Here is a 17,220-nt window from a genome sequence, read left to right as displayed (position 1 = left end):
TTCTCCCCCAGTACCCATCATGCCCCGGACTAATTCTAAGCACTGCCAAACGGCCTGTGGAGGGTGGTGACTTCCACAGGTGGGGAGACTCAAAGAAAAAAAGGCGAGATGGGAGACCCCCAACCCCGGGAGATATGGAGACCTGGTGACTTTTTACATCTCTTCCAGCCCCGAGGGTCCACCATGCTATGGGTGTCCCATAGCATGTTTAGCTGGGGATTGGCTCTTCTGAACCTGGAGATTTAAGACCCATGGAGTGGGGATCAGGCAGCACATCTCCAAAGGGGTGCATTAGCTGGCACGTCCTCACCAGGTCCCTCAGCCCCACGAGAGTCCATCCATGGGACCCAAGCCACCTATGCCTTAAGACGATGGGACACCAGGTAGGTCACTGTCCCTTAAAGAAATTAGTTAACAATTTCTGTCTTGTTGGTTGTTGTTGTTGCTGTAATTGTAATTTAACATTATTTATATAATGGAGGATAGCCGATTTACACTGTCATGTTCATTCCTCATCAACAGCTACCTGATTCCCTTAGGCAGAGATATTTATATATTCTTCTTCGGATTCTCACCAGTCTTATATATTCTTTGGGGGCTATGACACTGTTGAGTCAACTTCTATATGCCATAAACTAGGTCGTTATTGATTGCCTATTTCTGTATGTAAGGGTATATTGCTAATTTAAACTTCCTTGTTAATGCCTCTCCCTCGACCTTTCCACTCTGGTAGCCATAAGCTTGCTTTCTAAATCTGTGACTGTGTATCTGTTATGGAAGATGGTTCATTTGTATCAATTCTTAGATTGTGCCTATAAGGGAAAGCGTATGATATTTCCGTTTCTTTGACGTTTGTCGCCCACTATGACTCTACCTAGGTCCATCCTAGTGCTGCAAATGGGCTCACTTCCTTCATTCCCTGGCTGAGTAATATTCCGTTGTTCACATGTAGCGCAACTTCTTTATCCATTCCTCTTTCCCAGGACAATCAGTTTGCTTGCAAGTCTACGCTCTTGAAAAGAGGGCTGCACTAAATATTGGGGTGCATGTGTCCTTCGATTACCGGCTTTCCCAGGGTATAAACCCCAGAGTGGCATTTCCGGATCCTCTGTAGCCCTAGATTTTAGATGTTTAGGGAGCTCCAAACTGTTCTCCAGAGTGGCTGTTAGCAGTTTACCTTCCCACCATCAGCTGGGCAGGGTTAGCTTTTTTCCACGCCTCCTCCAGCATTTCTTTCTGTTAGACTTGGTGATGAAGGTCATTCTGAATGCTGAGAGATGACTCCTCTCTGTCGAGTTGATTTGCATTGCCGGAATATTCGATTGCCAAAAAGGGCCTTCGGTGTTTTCCGTAATACACCGCGGAAAAATCCGAACGCCCCCTTGGTCCAACCGGGTCACTGGTGCGATTTAGCCGCTTTTTACGTGCTTTAATGTGCCAGGAAAACCTACCGGTTGTAATGCATTTGCTGCAGTTCCGCCTTGTTTTCACGTGTTTTTCGATCACCTGCCCCAAGACATTGAGCGAGGTCAGGTGTCATTTACAGCACGGCAGGCCATGTAATTTGCAGTGTCCCTGAAGGCCTGTTTTCAGGTTGTTGTTACGGGAAGCGGCCACAAGGCGGCAGGATTTCTTTAAGCCCCACTCGTGTACCTGGGGCAACCAGGCCCTCTGGGGAAGTCCTCTTCCTGCTTGGAAATTAGATGGCCTGTGCCTGTGCAAACACCCTAGGGCTTGTGTCTGGGTCCTACCCCGCTTAAGCTTCACGCAGCGGACAAATTCTAAGCCCTGCCAAACGGGATATGTGGGTGTTGTCTTCCCCCGGTGGGGAGACCTTAAGGAAAGAGGCTGCAGGTGGGAATCACAGCATCAGGAAATGTGGAGATTAGGTGACGTTTCAAACATCTTCCCGCCCAGAGGTTCCAGCATCCTTTGGGCGTCCCAGGCATGTTTAGTCGTAGGTTGGGTCCCCTGCCCCTGAAGATTTCGGCACCCGGAGTGGGGATCAGGCAGCACACCTCCAATGGGGCTGCATTAGGTGCTCATGCTCACCAGGCCCCTCAGCACCGTGAATGTCCAGCCTTGACACCCAAGCCTGCTCTGGCTGCAGGGATGTGACACCTGGTTGGGTCTCCGCCGCTGAACGAGTTCAGTAATAATTCCCACCCCCCCTTTCATTTTTGATTCTCATAATGGGATATAGCAGATCTGCACTATTGTTTTCCTTTCTGGTGAACTCGTACCTGCTTCCGTCATGCAGAGAAGTTTCTGTGTTTTCGGGTGGATTACTCCCAAGCTTACATATTCTTTTGCATCTATTACAGCGTGCTGAGTCAAGTTCTATGTGCTAAGAGCAGGTACTTGTTCATTAATGATTTTCTGTATGTAAGGATAGGCATGCCAATTTCCAACTCCACGTTGATGCCTCTCCCGCTGACTTTCCACTGTGGTAGCCATAAGTTTGCTTTCTAAATCCGTGACTGAGTTGCTGTTATGGAAGTTGGTTCCTATGGATTCATTTTTACGTTTTTCCTGTAAGTGAAAACGTATGGTATTTCCCTTTCTTTGACGTTTGTCGTCCACTACGACTCTACCTAGGTCCATCCTAGTGCTGCAAAAGGGCTCACTTCCTTCATTTCATGGCTGAGTAATATTCCGTTGTTCACATGTAGCGCAACTTCTTTATCCATTCTTCTTTCCCAAGACGATCGGTTTGCTTGCAAGTCTACGCTCTTGAAAAGAGGCCTGCACGAAAGTCGGGGTCGTGAGTCCGTCGATTACTGGCTTTCTCTGGATGCACGCCCCAGAATGGAGCTCTAGCTTTTAGATGTTTAGGGAGCTCCAAACTGTTCTCCAGAGTGGCTGTTAGCAAGTTACCTTCCCACCGTCAGCTGGGCAGGGTTGGCGTTTTTTCCCCACACCCCCTCCAGCATTTCTTGCTGTTACAGTTGGTGATGATGGTCATTCTGAATGGTGAGAGATGCTACCTCTCTATCGAGTTGATTTGTATTACTAGAATATTTGATTGGCCGAAAACGGCCTTCGGTGTTTTCCATAATGCATCAGGTGAAAACCCGAGCCCCCTTTTCTCCAACCCAGGCACTGGTGCTATTAGCAGCTTTTGATGTGCTTTAACGTGCCGGTAACTCATACCTGATGATATGCGTCTCCTGCAAGTCTGCCTTGTTTTCACATCCTTTTCCAAAACTTACCCCAAGATATTTAGCGAGGGCAGGTGTCCTTTACAGCCTCGCAGGCCCTGTGAATTGCAGTGCCCCCGGGCACCGCTTTTCAGGTTGTTGTTACGGGAAGCGGCCACAAGGCGGCAGCATTTCTTTAAGCCCCACTCGGGTCCCTGGGGCAACCTCGGCCTTTGCCAATGTCCTGTCCCTGCTTGGAAATTAGATGGCCTGTGCCTGTGCAAACACCCTAGGGCTTGTGTCTGAGTTCTCCCCCAGTCAACCTTCATCCAGGGAACAAATTCCAAGCTGTGCTAAACTGGGTTTTGAGGGTATTGTCTTCCCCAGGTGGGGAGAGCTTAAGGAAAGAGCCTCGAGGTGGGAACCACACCTCCGGTAAATGTGGAGATTAGGGGACTTTTCAAACATCTTCCCGCCCAGAGGGTCTACCATCCTTTGGGTGTCCCAGGCATGTTTACTTGTACGTTGGTTCCCCAGCCCCTGGAGACTTCGGCACCTGGAGTGGGGATCAGGCAGCACATCTCCAGTGGGGCTGCATTAGGTGAACATCCTCACCAGGTCCCTCAGGCCCCCGAAAGCCCAGCCTTGAGATCCAAGCCGGCTCGCGCTGCAGGGATGTGACACCTGGTTGGGTCTCCGCCGCTGAACAAAGTTAGTAACAATTCCCACCCCCCACCCACCCACCCCCTTTTGTTTTTTATTTTCATAATGGGATACAGCAGGTTTGCAAAGTTGTGTTCCTTTCTGGTGAACTCGTATTTGCTTCCCTTATGCAGAGACTTTTCTATACTTTTGTGCTGATTACTGCCAACCTTACATATTCTTTTTCATCTGTTACAGTGTGTTGGGTCAAGTTCCACGTGCTAAAAGTAGGTCTTTATTCATTAATCATTTTCTGTACGTAAGGGTATGTGCCAATCTCAAAGTGCAGATTGATGCCTCTCCCGCTGACTCTCCGCACTGGTAGCCATACGTTTGCTTTCCAAATCTTTGACTTTGTTTCTGTTATGGAAGTTGGTTCATATGTATTAATTTTTAGATTGTTCCTATAAGTGAAAGCGCATGGTATTTCCCTTTCTGTGACGTGTGTCGTCCACTATGACTCTACCTAGGTCCATCCTAGTGCTGCAGATGGGCTCACTTCCTTCGTTTCATGGTTGAGTAATATTCCGTTGTTCATATGTACCGCAACTTCTTTATCCATTCCTCTTTCCCAGGACAGTTTGCTTGCAAGTCTACGCTCTTGAAAAGAGGGCTGCACTAAATATCGGGGTGCATGTGTCCTTCGATTACTGGCTTTCCCAGGGTGTATGCCCCAGAGTGGCATTTCCGGATCCTCCGTAGCCCTAGATTTTCGATGTTTAGGAAGCTCCAAACTGTTCTCCAGAGTGGCTGTTAGCAGTTTACCTTCCCACCATCAGCTGGGCAGGGTTAGCTTTTTTCCACGCCTCCTCCAGCATTTCTTTCTGTTAGACTTGGTGATGAAGGTCATTCTGAATGCTGAGAGATGACTCCTCTCTGTCGAGTTGATTTGCATTGCCGGAATATTCGATTGCCAAAAAGGGCCTTCGGTGTTTTCCGCAATACACCGCGGAAAAATCCGAACGCCCCCTTGGTCCAACCGGGTCACTGGTGCGATTTAGCCGCTTTTTACGTGCTTTAATGTGCCAGGAAAACCTACCGGTTGTAATGCATTTGCTGCAGTTCCGCCTTGTTTTCACGTGTTTTTCGGTCACCTGCCCCAAGACATTGAGCGAGGTCAGGTGTCATTTACAGCACGGCAGGCCATGTAATTTGCAGTGTCCCTGAAGGCCTGTTTTCAGGTTGTTGTTACGGGAAGCGGCCACAAGGCGGCAGGATTTCTTTAAGCCCCACTCGTGTACCTGGGGCAACCAGGCCCTCTGGGGAAGTCCTCTTCCTGCTTGGAAATTAGATGGCCTGTGCCTGTGCAAACACCCTAGGGCTTGTGTCTGGGTCCTACCCCGCTTAAGCTTCACGCAGCGGACAAATTCTAAGCCCTGCCAAACGGGATATGTGGGTGTTGTCTTCCCCCGGTGGGGAGACCTTAAGGAAAGAGGCTGCAGGTGGGAATCACAGCATCAGGAAATGTGGAATTAGGTGACGTTTCAAACATCTTCCCGCCCAGAGGTTCCAGCATCCTTTGGGCGTCCCAGGCATGTTTAGTCGTAGGTTGGGTCCCCTGCCCCTGAAGATTTCGGCACCTGGAGTGGGGATCAGGCAGCACACCTCCAATGGGGCTGCATTAGGTGCACATGCTCACCAGGCCCCTCAGCACCGTGAATGTCCAGCCTTGACACCCAAGCCTGCTCTGGCTGCAGGGATGTGACACCTGGTTGGGTCTCCGCCGCTGAACGAATTCAGTAATAATTCCCACCCCCGCCCCCTTTCATTTTTGATCCTCATAATGGGATATAGCAGACCTGCACTATTGTTTTCCTTTCTGGTGAACTCGAATTTGCTTCCCTCATGCAGAGAAGTTTCTGTGTTTTCGGGTGGATTACTCCCAAGCTTCCATATTCTTTTGCATCTATTACAGCGTGCTGAGTCAAGTTCTATGTGCTAAAAGCAGGTACTTGTTCATTAATGATTTTCTGTATGTAAGGATAGGTATGCCAATTTCAAACTGCACGTTGATGCCTCTCCCGCTGACTTTCCACTGTGGTAGCCATAAGTTTGCTTTCTAAATCCGTGACTGAGTTGCTGTTATGGAAGTTGGTTCCTATGGATTCATTTTTACGTTTTTCCTGTAAGTGAAAACGTATGGTATTTCCCTTTCTTTGACGTTTGTCGTCCACTACGACTCTACCTAGGTCCATCCTAGTGCTGCAAAAGGGCTCACTTCCTTCATTTCATGGCTGAGTAATATTCCGTTGTTCACATGTAGCGCAACTTCTTTATCCATTCTTCTTTCCCAAGACAATCGGTTTGCTTGCAAGTCTACGCTCTTGAAAAGAGGCCTGCACGAAAGTCGGGGTCGTGAGTCCGTCGATTACTGGCTTTCTCTGGATGCACGCCCCAGAATGGAGCTTTAGATTTTAGATGTTTAGGGAGCTCCGAACTGTTCTCCAGAGTGGCTGTTAGCAATTTACCTTCCCACCGTCAGCTGGGCAGGGTTGGCGTTTTTTCCCACACCCCCTCCAGCATTTCTTGCTGTTACAGTCGGTGATGATGGTCATTCTGAATGGTGAGAGATGCTACCTCTCTATCGAGTTGATTTGTATTACTAGAATATTTGATTGGCCGAAAACGGCCTTCGGTGTTTTCCATAATACATCAGGTGAAAACCCGAGCCCCCTTTTCTCCAACCCAGGCACTGGTGCTATTAGCAGCTTTTGATGTGCTTTAACGTGCCGGTAACTCATACCTGATGATATGCGTTTCCTGCAAGTCTGCCTTGTTTTCACATCCTTTTCCAAAACTTACCCCAAGATATTTAGCGAGGGCAGGTGTCCTTTACAGCCTCGCAGGCCCTGTGAATTGCAGTGCCCCGGGCACCGCTTTTCAGGTTGTTGTTACGGGAAGCGGCCACAAGGCGGCAGCATTTCTTTAAGCCCCACTCGGGTCCCTGGGGCAACCTCGGCCTTTGCCAATGTCCTGTCCCTGCTTGGAAATTAGATGGCCTGTGCCTGTGCAAACACCCTAGGGCTTGTGTCTGAGTTCTCCCCCAGTCAACCTTCATCCAGGGAACAAATTCCAAGCTGTGGAAAACTGGGTTTTGAGGGTATTGTCTTCCCCAGGTGGGGAGAGCTTAAGGAAAGAGCCTCGAGGTGGGAACCACACCTCCGGTAAATGTGGAGATTAGGGGACTTTTCAAACATCTTCCCGCCCAGAGGGTCTACCATCCTTTGGGTGTCCCAGGCATGTTTACTTGTACGTTGGTTCCCCAGCCCCTGGAGACTTCGGCACCTGGAGTGGGGATCAGGCAGCACATCTCCAGTGGGGCTGCATTAGGTGAACATCCTCACCAGGTCCCTCAGGCCCCCGAAAGCCCAGCCTTGAGATCCAAGCCGGCTCGCGCTGCAGGGATGTGACACCTGGTTGGGTCTCCGCCGCTGAACAAAGTTAGTAACAATTCCCACCCCCCACCCACCCACCCCCTTTTGTTTTTTATTTTCATAATGGGATACAGCAGGTTTGCAAAGTTGTGTTCCTTTCTGGTGAACTCGTATTTGCTTCCCTTATGCAGAGACTTTTCTATACTTTTGTGCTGATTACTGCCAACCTTACATATTCTTTTTCATCTGTTACAGTGTGTTGGGTCAAGTTCTACGTGCTAAAAGTAGGTCTTTATTCATTAATCATTCTCTGTCGTAAGGGTATGTGCCAATCTCAAAGTGCAGATTGATGCCTCTCCCGCTGACTCTCCGCACTGGTAGCCATACGTTTGCTTTCCAAATCTTTGACTTTGTTTCTGTTATGGAAGTTGGTTCATATGTATTAATTTTTAGATTGTTCCTATAAGTGAAAGCGCATGGTATTTCCCTTTCTGTGACGTGTGTCGTCCACTATGACTCTACCTAGGTCCATCCTAGTGCTGCAAATGGGCTCACTTCCTTCGTTTCATGGTTGAGTAATATTCCGTTGTTCATATGTACCGCAACTTCTTTATCCATTCCTCTTTCCCAGGACAATCAGTTTGCTTGCAAGTCTACGCTCTTGAAAAGAGGGCTGCACTAAATATCGGGGTGCATGTGTCCTTCGATTACTGGCTATCCCGGGGTGTATGCCCCAGAGTGGCATTTCCGGATCCTCCGTAGCCCTAGATTTTCGATGTTTAGGAAGCTCCAAACTGTTCTCCAGAGTGGCTGTTAGCAGTTTACCTTCCCACCATCAGCTGGGCAGGGTTAGCTTTTTTCCACGCCTCCTCCAGCATTTCTTTCTGTTAGACTTGGTGATGAAGGTCATTCTGAATGCTGAGAGATGACTCCTCTCTGTCGAGTTGATTTGCATTGCCGGAATATTCGATTGCCAAAAAGGGCCTTCGGTGTTTTCCGTAATACACCGCGGAAAAATCCGAACGCCCCCTTGGTCCAACCGGGTCACTGGTGCGATTTAGCCGCTTTTTACGTGCTTTCATGTGCCAGGAAAACCTACCGGTTGTAATGCATTTGCTGCAGTTCCGCCTTGTTTTCACGTGTTTTTCGGTCACCTGCCCCAAGACATTGAGCGAGGTCAGGTGTCATTTACAGCACGGCAGGCCATGTAATTTGCAGTGTCCCTGAAGGCCGGTTTTCAGGTTGTTGTTACGGGAAGCGGCCACAAGGCGGCAGCATTTCTTTAAGCCCCACTCGTGTACCTGGGGCAACCAGGCCCTCTGGGGAAGTCCTCTTCCTGCTTGGAAATTAGATGGCCTGTGCCTGTGCAAACACCCTAGGGCTTGTGTCTGGGTCCTACCCCGCTTAAGCTTCACGCAGCGGACAAATTCTAGGCCGTGCCAAACGGGATATGTGGGTGTTGTCTTCCCCCGGTGGGGAGACCTTAAGGAAAGAGGCTGCAGGTGGGAATCACAGCATCAGGAAATGTGGAGATTAGGTGACGTTTCAAACATCTTCCCGCCCAGAGGTTCCACCATCCTTTGGGCGTCCCAGGCATGTTTAGTCGTAGGTTGGGTCCCCTGCCCCTGAAGATTTCGGCACCTGGAGTGGGGATCAGGCAGCACATCTCCAATGGGGCTGCATTAGGTGCTCATGCTCACCAGGCCCCTCAGCACCGTGAATGTCCAGCCTTGACACCCAAGCCTGCTCTGGCTGCAGGGATGTGACACCTGGTTGGGTCTCCGCCGCTGAACGAGTTCAGTAATAATTCCCACCCCCCCTTTCATTTTTGATTCTCATAATGGGATATAGCAGATCTGCGCTATTGTTTTCCTTTCTGGTGAACTCGAATTGGCTTCCCTCATGCAGAGAAGTTTCTGTGTTTTCGGGTGGATTACTCCCAAGCTTACATATTCTTTTGCATCTATTACAGCGTGCTGAGTCAAGTTCTATGTGCTAAGAGCAGGTACTTGTTCATTAATGATTTTCTGTATGTAAGGATAGGCATGCCAATTTCCAACTCCACGTTGATGCCTCTCCCGCTGACTTTCCACTGTGGTAGCCATAAGTTTGCTTTCTAAATCCGTGACTGAGTTGCTGTTATGGAAGTTGGTTCCTATGGATTCATTTTTACGTTTTTCCTGTAAGTGAAAACGTATGGTATTTCCCTTTCTTTGACGTTTGTCGTCCACTACGACTCTACCTAGGTCCATCCTAGTGCTGCAAAAGGGCTCACTTCCTTCATTTCATGGCTGAGTAATATTCCGTTGTTCACATGTAGCGCAACTTCTTTATCCATTCTTCTTTCCCAAGACAATCGGTTTGCTTGCAAGTCTACGCTCTTGAAAAGAGGCCTGCACGAAAGTCGGGGTCGTGAGTCCGTCGATTACTGGCTTTCTCTGGATGCACGCCCCAGAATGGAGCTCTAGATTTTAGATGTTTAGGGAGCTCCAAACTGTTCTCCAGAGTGGCTGTTAGCAATTTACCTTCCCACCGTCAGCTGGGCAGGGTTGGCGTTTTTTCCCACACCCCCTCCAGCATTTCTTGCTGTTACAGTCGGTGATGATGGTCATTCTGAATGGTGAGAGATGCTACCTCTCTATCGAGTTGATTTGTATTACTAGAATATTTGATTGGCCGAAAACGGCCTTCGGTGTTTTCCATAATACATCAGGTGAAAACCCGAGCCCCCTTTTCTCCAACCCAGGCACTGGTGCTATTAGCAGCTTTTGATGTGCTTTAACGTGCCGGTAACTCATACCTGATGATATGCGTTTCCTGCAATTCTGCCTTGTTTTCACATCCTTTTCCAAAACTTACCCCAAGATATTTAGCGAGGGCAGGTGTCCTTTACAGCCTCGCAGGCCCTGTGAATTGCAGTGCCCCTGGGCACCGCTTTTCAGGTTGTTGTTACGGGAAGCGGCCACAAGGCGGCAGCATTTCTTTAAGCCCCACTCGGGTCCCTGGGGCAACCTCGGCCTTTGCCAATGTCCTGTCCCTGCTTGGAAATTAGATGGCCTGTGCCTGTGCAAACACCCTAGGGCTTGTGTCTGAGTTCTCCCCCAGTCAACCTTCATCCAGGGAACAAATTCCAAGCTGTGCTAAACTGGGTTTTGAGGGTATTGTCTTCCCCAGGTGGGGAGAGCTTAAGGAAAGAGCCTCGAGGTGGGAACCACACCTCCGGTAAATGTGGAGATTAGGGGACTTCTCAAACATCTTCCCGCCCAGAGGGTCTACCATCCTTTGGGTGTCCCAGGCATGTTTACTTGTACGTTGGTTCCCCAGCCCCTGGAGACTTCGGCACCTGGAGTGGGGATCAGGCAGCACATCTCCAGTGGGGCTGCATTAGGTGAACATCCTCACCAGGTCCCTCAGGCCCCCGAAAGCCCAGCCTTGAGATCCAAGCCGGCTCGCGCTGCAGGGATGTGACACCTGGTTGGGTCTCCGCCGCTGAACAAAGTTAGTAACAATTCCCACCCCCCACCCACCCACCCCCTTTTGTTTTTTATTTTCATAATGGGATACAGCAGGTTTGCAAAGTTGTGTTCCTTTCTGGTGAACTCGTATTTGCTTCCCTTATGCAGAGACTTTTCTATACTTTTGTGCTGATTACTGCCAACCTTACATATTCTTTTTCATCTGTTACAGTGTGTTGGGTCAAGTTCTACGTGCTAAAAGTAGGTCTTTATTCATTAATCATTCTCTGTCGTAAGGGTATGTGCCAATCTCAAAGTGCAGATTGATGCCTCTCCCGCTGACTCTCCGCACTGGTAGCCATACGTTTGCTTTCCAAATCTTTGACTTTGTTTCTGTTATGGAAGTTGGTTCATATGTATTAATTTTTAGATTGTTCCTATAAGTGAAAGCGCATGGTATTTCCCTTTCTGTGACGTTTGTCGTCCACTATGACTCTACCTAGGTCCATCCTAGTGCTGCAAATGGGCTCACTTCCTTCATTCCCTGGCTGAGTAATATTCCGTTGTTCACATGTAGCGCAACTTCTTTATCCATTCCTCTTTCCCAGGACAATCAGTTTGCTTGCAAGTCTACGCTCTTGAAAAGAGGGCTGCACTAAATATCGGGGTGCATGTGTCCTTCGATTACTGGCTTTCCCGGGGTGTATGCCCCAGAGTGGCATTTCCGGATCCTCCGTAGCCCTAGATTTTCGATGTTTAGGAAGCTCCAAACTGTTCTCCAGAGTGGCTGTTAGCAGTTTACCTTCCCACCATCAGCTGGGCAGGGTTAGCTTTTTTCCACGCCTCCTCCAGCATTTCTTTCTGTTAGACTTGGTGATGAAGGTCATTCTGAATGCTGAGAGATGACTCCTCTCTGTCGAGTTGATTTGCATTGCCGGAATATTCGATTGCCAAAAAGGGCCTTCGGTGTTTTCCGTAATACACCGCGGAAAAATCCGAACGCCCCCTTGGTCCAACCGGGTCACTGGTGCGATTTAGCCGCTTTTTACGTGCTTTCATGTGCCAGGAAAACCTACCGGTTGTAATGCATTTGCTGCAGTTCCGCCTTGTTTTCACGTGTTTTTCGGTCACCTGCCCCAAGACATTGAGCGAGGTCAGGTGTCATTTACAGCACGGCAGGCCATGTAATTTGCAGTGTCCCTGAAGGCCGGTTTTCAGGTTGTTGTTACGGGAAGCGGCCACAAGGCGGCAGGATTTCTTTAAGCCCCACTCGTGTACCTGGGGCAACCAGGCCCTCTGGGGAAGTCCTCTTCCTGCTTGGAAATTAGATGGCCTGTGCCTGTGCAAACACCCTAGGGCTTGTGTCTGGGTCCTACCCCGCTTAAGCTTCACGCAGCGGACAAATTCTAGGCCGTGCCAAACGGGATATGTGGGTGTTGTCTTCCCCCGGTGGGGAGACCTTAAGGAAAGAGGCTGCAGGTGGGAATCACAGCATCAGGAAATGTGGAGATTAGGTGACGTTTCAAACATCTTCCCGCCCAGAGGTTCCACCATCCTTTGGGCGTCCCAGGCATGTTTAGTCGTAGGTTGGGTCCCCTGCCCCTGAAGATTTCGGCACCCGGAGTGGGGATCAGGCAGCACATCTCCAGTGGGGCTGCATTAGGTGCACATGCTCAACAGGTCCCTGAGTCCCATGAAAGTGCAGGTTTGAGACTGAAGCCCGCTCTGGCTGCAGGGATATGAGAGTATCTTGGGTCTCCGACACTGAACAAATTTCGTAACAATTCGCCGCACCTTTTTTTTTTTTTTAGTTCATTTTTGTAATGGAATAAAGCAGCTTTTCAATGTTGTGTTTCTTTCTGGTGAACTGCCACCTGATTCCTTTATGCAGAGACATTTATATATTCTTGTTGTGATTACTACCAATCTTACATATTCTTTTTCGTGTATTGCAGGGTATTGAGTTCTGTGTGCTATACAGTAGGTCCTTACTGAATACCTATTTTCTGTATGTAAGGGTGTTTATCATAATTTAAACTTCCTAATTTGTGTTTCCCACCCAACCTTTCACCTTGATAGCCATAAGTTTTTTCCCTAAATCTGTGACTCTGTTTCATGTTAATTTGCATCAATTTTTGATTCCACTTAGAAGTGACTTTATATTATATTTTCTGTGTGACTTATTTCACTTTTCATGATCGTTCTATGTTCATCCATGCTTTTGCAAATAGTGTCATTATAGTACACTTTTGAGTGTTTTTCTCAGTTTACTTAAATACTATAATGACACTGTAAGTAATTATTATCAACTCAATCAACCAAAGATGCTCAAATTAGCATTTTGGTATAGTTTTGTTGTTGTTTAAGCATCATCTAGGAAAATGAAAATTTTCAGGAACAAAGGAGACGATTAGGACATAAAGTACACTTATTCCCTCCGTAATGAGCAGGATTCTGTGAGGCTCCTAGGCACAAAAGTATTTCTGTGTCCCCTGTTTCTTGCTTGTAGGAAGTAGTTTTCATTCAGCCTCCATGACCTTCCCTGAGTTCCAAAGGCAGGTTCAAACAGTTGCTAATCAGACATGGAGACAAGGGAGGAGCAGTCAAGAAGCACTAGTGAAGGGCTTCCCTGGTGGCGCAGCGGTTGCGAGTCCGCCTGCGGATGCAGGGGACGCGGGTTCATGCCCCGGTCCGGGGAGATCCCACATGCCACGGAGCGGCTGGGCCCGTGAGCCATGGCCGCTGAGCCTGCGCGTCTGGAGCCTGTGCTCCGCAACGGGAGAGGCCACAGTAGTGAGAAGCCCGCCTACTGCAAAAAAATAAAAAGAAAAGAAAAGAACCTGCCTGCCAGTGCAGGGGACAGGGGTTCGAGCCCTGGTCCAGGAAGATCCCACATGTCGGGGAGCAACTAAGCTGGGGTGCCACAACTACTGAACCCTCGTACTGCAACTACTGAATCCCAGGCGCTTAGAGCCCGTGCGCCGCAGTAAGAGAAGCCACCGCAATGAGAAGCCCGCGCACCGTGATGATAGAGCAGCCCCTGCTCGCTGCAATTAGAGAAAGCTTGCGCTGCAGCAATGAAGACCCAACGCAGCCAAAAATAAATAAAATAAATAGCTTTTTTTTAAAGAAAGATACAATAGTGAAGCCTGTGGGCAGGGTCCTGGTTCCCCTCAAGGGATACGTATAATATCTTTGAGCTGTTTTGCAGATGCTAAAATCCGCACCAGGTGAAAGAAGTTGATTGCACGCTGCCCATAAGCACATTGACCCTAGACCGGTAGGAACCAGAAGGTTGATGATGTTGACTCCCAATTACCTCACCACCAACCAATCAGAAGAACGTCCACGTGTTGACCACGCCCTCCTCTTTGAAGCATTACTGTACAACTCCTCTCTATCCCCTCTGGGTAGGGACACACTGTGGTTTGGTTTGGTTTGGTTTTTTGCGGTACGTGGGCCTCTGACTGTTGCGGCCTCTCCCGTTGCGGAGCACAGGCTCCGGACGCGCAGGCTCAGCGGCCATGGCTCACGGGCCCAGCCGCTCCGCGGCATGTGGGATCTTCCCGGCCCGGGGCACGAACCCGTGTCTCATGCATCAGTAGGCGGACTCTCAACCGCTGCGCCACCAGAGAAGCCCCCGGCACACGCGCTTTTGAGGGCCTTAGCCTTCTGTGGCCCCCTTTACCTGGCAAGACAATAACTCTTTTCTTTTCTACTTCACACAAAACTCTGTCCCCGAGATTCAATTCGGTACTGATGTACAGAGGCGGAATTTTGGCTACAGTAAAACCACGAACTACCCAGGTGAGAGGGCTTTATGGGCAGTACACCTGAGACCATGTGGGCTGTTTGTTTCCTAATAGATGGAGAAATTCAACCCCACCAAACCTGAGTTAATCAATCAAGGCCGACCAGTGCCAGAGATGAGGACTTGCCCCACAAGAGAACAAGGTAGTAGAAAGAAAGCCAAGGAATTCTCTTCCTCACTGGTTAGTGCTGTGTCCAGCAGGAATAGGTGGGGCACAGAATTGTGCAAGAGGCAGGGGCACACTGTGGTTTGCTGCTGATTGAGTGCATGAGCTTAGGTGTGTTATTTAAACTCTCTGAGCCTGTTTACTTAAAAACCGGATTAATGATACCTATCTTGCAATCTTATGAGATTTCTTTAAAGTTCATTTAAGGTGTCTGGTACACAGCAGCTTTTTAATAAATGGTAGTGTACTAGTCGTGTTTCTGGATTGCAAGTAATCTCTGAGAAATCATCTCTGGTTCAGCTTGGCAAAAAGGAATTTATTGGCAAGCTGTCTGATAGCGAAAGAACCGATGTGAAGTTTCGAGAAGCAGGCAAGAAGATAGGCGGCCCCAGCTGAGATTTTCCACAGGTAGGGTTTGAATGGAACACTGCCATTGTCACCACTGGCCACCGAGCAGCTGCTAGTGGCATGAATTCTAAGCTGTCAGTTTCTTTGTGCCACTCCTGACTTTGGTCCTGGGAAGAGCATCTGATTGGCTTAGGTTCTGTGCCTGTTCTACCTCTTGGGAGTCAGGAGAGCCAGGGAGGGCCACCTGGGCTTCCTAGTGGAGTGTGATCTCACACTGTGACAGATCCGTCAAACATGGAGTGAGGTTTCCACTAGATGACAGCGCCAAAGTAACGAACCTCTACTACAGATGTGACTTATGTGGTTCTCTGGAAGCCAACTCTATACAACTCAGTGGAATAGCTTTATAGCTGAAAGGGAGCTTGTAGCCCCTCATTTGAAAATTTGGGCAACCAAGGTCCCAAGATACGACTTATACTAGATTACACAGAAAGTGAAGAGCATTCAGGCCTAGAACTTTGGTCTCCTAATTGTCATTCCAGTTCTCCTCACTGCATTCTTTCCCATCTGTAAAATGGGTATGATGATAATGCTTACTGCCTGGAGCCCTCCTACAAATTGCTTGGATTTTAGCTTGAGCATCGCTTTCTTAGGGGAGCCTTCTGTGTCCATCTTATCTTCTCCCCAAAGCTGTTCTTTCTCCTATTTCTGTATTGACTGCCTATTTCTGTATTGCTTTCACTACCCACCCGGCGTCTAAGGTAGAAAGTTTGGAGCCATCCTCATTGTTTCCTTCACTCTTATTCTCACTTTCAGAATTGGCAGAACTTGGTGATTGTTGCCAAACTTACTGGTGTCTCACCTGTATCCTTTTAGCACTCACTTTTTCTTTTCATGTTCACCCAAACCCTTCTTATTGGAAGCACCAGGGTCTCTTTGCCTGAAAGATTTCTCCTGCTGTTGGTGCTCACTCAGCCCACTTACAGGGCAGGCCAGATGTGCCAGGGAGTTAAAATCCCTACGAGCAGTCCTCAACCAAAGCCTGATGGAAGTTGATGGATATATTTTGGGTAGGACAACTCTGAAGCATGCTGTATGCTGTCTTCCAGAGATGTCCAATGAGTCTGAGACACAATTGCCCACAGTGATAATCTAGTCATTAATGTAACTGAAATCGTTTCCATCTCTTTTCCATCCCCTACTGATGCTTTCTTGGTTCATCTCTCCAACAGACTTGTTGCACTCAAATGCTTGTCTCCAGGTCTGCTTCTAGATATAGTCAAGTAAAACAGTGACTAATTAGATATTGGGATAAAGGGAAGAATTGAGAATGGCTACGATATTTTTTCCTATGGTTGACTGGCTATATGGAGGTATCATTAATTATAAATATAAAGGAGACAATATGTATTTAACATTTTAGATATTAGATAATTGCCATTGAGGTGCTGGCAGAACTGCCCAGTTGGATGTGTTCAGTAGACAGCTGAAAATATGGAATTGGAGTCCAGGAGAGAAGTAGAAACAGGAGCTAAGGATCTAGGAGTTATCATTATCAGTGTATGCAGGTGGGTGCTAAAGCCAGGAAAATGGTTAAGATGGCCAAAATGCTTACCTACAGAGGAAAGAAGAGGGAGAATGGATATTGAGTACAAAGTGGTAGCCTCTATAACAAACAGTAAATATCATTCATATCTTCTCTTCTGAAACAGCTTACCTCAGCAAGGAGTAATTTCTTTTTTTCTTTTCTTTTCTTTTTTCTTTTTTTGGCCATGCTGTGCGGCTTAGGCTTATGGGATCTCAGTTTCCCAACCAGGGATGAACCTGGGCCCTTGGCAGTGAGAATGTGGAGTCTTAACCACTGGACGGCCAGGGAACTCCCGTTAATTTCTAATTAGTATCTAAATCCACAGTGCGTGGGCAGTAAACTTTCAAGAAATGTAGAATTAAGTTTTATCCACGCTATACAGAGTTATTGCAAAGCAAGGATCAGACCTTAGATCTCCGTGCTCAGTTCTGAAGACAATGGTTTTCAGTGTCTCTTAAAAAAGTATGATATCAACCCCCACCCCCCACCCATTCTAATTTGCTTCAACAGGGAGGTGTGTTTCCCACCTGAGGAGATAGAAGATAGTGTGTTTTCTAAACATTGCCAGTTAGCTTAGTTACTTAGAGCAGGATGCCGGTGATACCACAGTCTTTGACCCCATCTCTTACACGGCAT

Source organism: Tursiops truncatus, chromosome 9 (assembly GCF_011762595.2).
Source record: "Tursiops truncatus isolate mTurTru1 chromosome 9, mTurTru1.mat.Y, whole genome shotgun sequence".
Taxonomy (NCBI): domain Eukaryota; kingdom Metazoa; phylum Chordata; class Mammalia; order Artiodactyla; family Delphinidae; genus Tursiops; species Tursiops truncatus.
The sequence above is the reverse complement of the archived record's forward strand: the minus strand, read 5'-3'. Positions refer to the sequence as shown.